Source organism: Berghia stephanieae, chromosome 10, assembly GCF_034508935.2.
Source record: "Berghia stephanieae isolate SIO BIC M18660-M18661 chromosome 10, UCSD_Bste_1.3, whole genome shotgun sequence".
Taxonomy (NCBI): Eukaryota; Metazoa; Mollusca; class Gastropoda; order Nudibranchia; family Aeolidiidae; genus Berghia; species Berghia stephanieae.
In genome coordinates this window covers 13,559,251-13,564,250 of record NC_088369.1, presented here as the reverse complement: position 1 = coordinate 13,564,250, position 5,000 = coordinate 13,559,251, and the positions used below count along the sequence as shown (strand labels likewise).

General features: G+C 32.4%; 1 protein-coding gene across 12 annotated transcripts in view; it reads right to left on the bottom strand.

Moving 5' to 3' along the window:
* The window catches only part of LOC144980551 (solute carrier family 22 member 4-like), a 46,783-nt gene that overhangs the window by 34,207 nt on the left and 7,576 nt on the right, over positions 1–5,000 (bottom strand). The window contains exon 1 of one of the 12 annotated variants that reach the window (XM_078928221.1): positions 2,558–2,627. The exons of 10 other annotated variants lie outside the window; for them this stretch is intronic. The gene's annotated coding sequence lies outside the window, so the exon portion shown is untranslated. Of the gene's footprint in view, positions 1–97; positions 154–2,557; positions 2,628–5,000 lie in introns of those variants that run through there. One more of the 12 variants, XM_078928227.1, reaches the window with a different exon arrangement.

Sequence of the window (5,000 nt, the reverse complement as noted above, 5' to 3'; positions counted from 1 at the left end):
TCTCCACCGGTGACGTCCAATCAAGGGACGCTACTCTTCCGCTAATCTCATTCCCTATAAAGAGGTTTTTTTATCTTTATTACTTTATTGGATTTACCGACGGAGGGCCAATCCAAGCTTGGTAGTGCTTTCTCCGAGATAACGAAATTTTAATATTGGTCAAAAACTGTATCATAACACCCAAGTTGTACAGTTTCCTACAAAATCGTCGTTTAAAGTAAGTCAGTATATATAAAAAATATTGCCTGAAGAAGGGTTTTGAGCCCGAAACGTTCCGCGTTTGGTATTTTGTTCTTTTTTTAAGCTGTTATATTCATTTTTGTTTATTTAATTGAGATAATCAGTCCCATGGTGAAAAGTTTTGAACAGAGATATTGACAATTTTAGTCAAGAGGTCAATTTTTATGGAAAATGAGTTCTCATCAAAAATGATTAAATCAAACATTTTCCTACATTTTAGTGAAATATCTTAATTCAATTCTACTCCTAAATATTTTATTTTAATTTTTTTATGAAGGTAATTATTATACTTAATTTCAACTATTGTCCACTTTGGAAGCGATTTTCTCAAAATTATGGTTTCCCACCCTAGCCCATGTATATATGACGATAACTTCATGAAAAATCACCCGATTTGCTTCAAATAAAGATTGAAATGCTCGGGAGACATTGGGCTTTCAGAACGCAAAACAAACATTTTCACTCTGCGACTATTTATGTCAGGGACGCAAACTTATTACTTTTTACAGTCCACAGCTTCTAGCAGCCTAGTATCACTTTTAAAATATCAGAAGAGTAAACAGAATTTGTAAGTAAGTAAGAGTCGATTTTACTTATCTAAATTTAAAGTGTCAACAAAAAACATCACACTGTTCCGTATTAAACACTCCACTTCGTTTTTTATTATTTAAATAACATAACAAGTTATTGTGGCCCAATTCAATACAAGTACAGTTCGGTGCAGAAATGGAAAAATGATTTTAAAAGGTGAAGGTCAGAAGTCATTATTTTTTCGATAAATAACTGTTTACCTTGACCTTCAATTTATTTTGTTTAAGTTAATAACACTATTACGTACGTTCACATGAGGTCTTTTAGTTTGACTGGTTGATTCCTATTAGAGACTCCAAAGGGGTGTTATAATATACGATTCTTTCATTTCTTTGTATTTATTAAACGAGTTGTTTTTATCGTGCCCAATAACACAACGAGCTTGCGAGTATGTGTTATTGCACGATAAAAATAGGACGAATTTAATAAATCAAATACAAAGAAATGAATGAATGCGTTTATTCTACTCCTCCAAGTAAGATTATTAGATATTTATTTGTAACCAAATGGTACGGTATTAGTACTTCTATTCACCATAATTTGTATCTTTATCTTTCTGCTTGAATGACAATTAAACGCAAAACTGAAAACGTTATATTTATATTCATGCGCAACAAAAGATTATTTTTAATTGGCGATCAGCTGTCGTTTGGTCTTTTACGCCTATCTAATTTCACATCACTAAATTGTGCGAAAATATTATGCAATCGTTGAATATAGTCTATCTATATTTCTATTCAACGCGTTCAAATCATTATTCAACGATTACGTATTTACTAAGAAATTAAATGATAGAGTTTTCCAATGAGAGGGGTGGAATATTGACAATTTGTGACATCAGATTGTCAAGCGATAAATTTAATTTATATTATCTAGATATGACAGAAGCAAAAAGTATTAGATATTCAAATATTTTTGAAAATGTGTTTTATTAAAAAATAAGGAAATCAAAATCGTTCGAGAGGTAGAATAAACTATTTCTTACACTCTTGCGTTTTAGAATCCGAACTCTGTTCCCAACAATCATTCAGAAGCTCAAGCATCAATTATTGGGAACACATACGATTTTTTTAATGTAAAAGAGAGTGTTTTAAACGTGTATTAAGTAAAGCGCTTTTTAAGTTTGAGTAACAAAAAATTACATTTCCATTCATTTTAATCTTATATTCACTTTTTGGTTTCTAAATCTTTCCTATATTATACCGTCTGTTACAAGTGAAATATCGACATGGTATTTACCGGCCCTTGCTATGACAGCAGCAATGTATTAACTGGGTTGACACGCAATTACCTTCCCGACCGAGGATGCAAACTTCACATATTATGAAGAACACAGAGGAAATACGATCAAAGTCACATTTTTCAGCTTTTGAGAAAATCAAAATTAAAGTTTGGAAACCCATTTGAAAACGCCACATGATAATATGAATTGAACTGAATGTGAATTAGTAAACGTATATATTTTGACCACCAGTCAGATGCATATAAAAAAAACAAGCTCTTGGTTGATTTTAATACCAAATTATAATGACATTAGAACAGTAAGGGTCTTTCGGACTTTGATCGATTTTCCCCTGTGGCCTTCAAATGGGTAAGTAAAAAAATACCTAATCCGTCTTCGTCGCTCACACTCAACCAATATCGGAAAATGGAAAATTAGACGTTAGACATCATGAAGACACATGGGAATGGAACCCAGGACGCGCAAACATTATAAAACACACACTTTACAACTCTTCCAGAAAAATACAAGAACGTGTTTTTATCCTGTTCAGTGGTGTAATCTTCAAAATAAGGAGTGAGTGGAATAGACTGATGTGATTTTCTTAAAATTCTTTCTGATTTACAGACTATGTAACAATAACCTTTTCTGCTTATTCATACCTCTCCATACATATGGCGGTGATATGCATGGCGTCATTATGACTTGTATACATGTAAATCGATAACACGTTACAATACCATTGTTTATCTAGTTTTGTTTATCCAGTGCAGTCCGGTAATTCTTGAGGCTTGAGTATCTATCATTTGTTTAGTTCATGCTATCTGGGGGTTATCATTATAATTATGTTACTTAAAATATTTATGAGTCTATACTAATAACGTTCATGTTTAGACTCTTTTACTAAATATTATTTGGCTTGTTTGGGCGGTTTGTATAATTTTGAACATGTTATTAGGTCTGACTTCAGACCTTATTCTACCACTGTCTGAGAGCACACAAGTCCCGCATGCAGGCCAAGGAAGTTTAACACGGAGAAATCGGAAGGCCTGTTTATATTTATCATATCAAACCCTTCCTTGTATGGACATATGAGGAGCCGTCCAACCTCACACCATTGCATCAAACGGCACCCCTACAATCAAGACCTGAGAGACCGCCAGCCCGGCTAAGCACCTCAACTGCCACAAAGATAAGATTCACCAAAATTAAGAAAATGGTTTTGTGAAGTGCCCAATGATGTAAAATAAACAATGAAAAATGTGTACGTACAGTAATATTTCTAACAGAATAAGTCAGACTTAATTTTATCATCAATTATAAGTGAGACTGGAATTTGTTTATTCAATATTTATTGCATTGTGAAGGTTATATCCTTAGACAGCTATACAAGCCAATAATCACTGCTATTAATAATTCCATGTAATATGTAACGTGGAAATCGACGGACTTGCAGACCTCTATTAAATTTAATTTTGATTAAAAGGACATTCTGAGAGTGCAGGAGCTGATAACCAATGTAAAACACTCAAGTGGTTTGGAGAATTATCATTTAATATTTTCATAAATGAAAATTTAACCTCCATCTTAAATACCACATTTCACCGTCTTTATGACCTGGGTCACATTTAAGGGGGCTCGATACTAAAAATACCAAAATCCTTTATTGGGACAATTTGATCAAACTAATGATGTTTATACATAAGGTATATTGTAAAACAAAATTTGGTTAAAAATATAATTGAAAATCTCTCCGTCGCCATGGAAATGGCGCGATCTTGGAAAATAACAAGTTTTTTGGGACTTACTTCTTCTTGCTTTTGATTTGTTAAGTTGTTATATAAAGTTTAAGCATAGTTGTAAATAGCTGGCTACTTAATTTTATAAATATTCACTCTCAGAGGCTTTTTTTTTAATCATAATTTCATAAGTTCCTCAATTTCTTGACAATATTTAAATAAAAATTATTTTTTACCCCAAAACTATTCAATAGAAACAAAATCAAAGTAGCCAACTATTTGTAGTTACGTATCAGCTATTTTAATTTCAAATTTCAAAGCTCTAAAATTAGAAAAATGGTCCAGTCCCAAAAAATGTTTAGGGTGATTAGATAAGTTATGAGAAAAGCGCAATATTTATCAGATTTTGAGCCCACTCACGTTGGGTAGGGGTTTTGAATTTCATTTTTTACTGTTTTAAACTATTCATTCATCAAAAATATGGGTTGAAATTAAATAAGGGATGAATAAATTGATCAAAACAGTCACTTTCAAAAGTTGATAATTTTCACCCAAACTGAGCACTATTTGCACCCGCGGGCCCCCTTAAAATACAATAAATAAATAAATACGAACATTTATATATTTAGCGCAATTCCACGGATTCACCATGCTCACTGCGCTTTACTACCGTGATCTGAAGGAAAAAAACCCATTTAAAAATTTGGCCAGAAAACTCATCCTTTAAATATCGATTGGTGAAAATGACCCTCATATTGTCAATAACTGTCAAACCTGGGCGTTCACTGAAACTTCCTTAACCCTCTCCTTACCACCCATAGGAAAATCGTCAAATTCGTTACGATGGAACAGACAACTTTCTCATTCTGATTTCTCTTGTACATCACAAAATTTTAAAAAATTCTTTGATTACAGCTGTAGATACTAAACACTGTGTTATAGAGCTCACTTGTTAATTTTTTTTTAATAAGAAAAGTCTATTCTTGTGTTGGTTTGGAGTGAATTTTCAGGAGAAATTCTAAAAATAGCTGGTAAGGAGAGAGTTAACCTTCTCCTTACCATCCAGATGAAAATCGTCACATTTGTTACGATGCAGCCAACAATTTTCTTATTCTGATTTAATTTTGTTATAATTATAGCTATACAAACTAGACACTGTGATGCAGAGCTCGTTTTTATAAACAAAATATAGCATATATTCGATACTA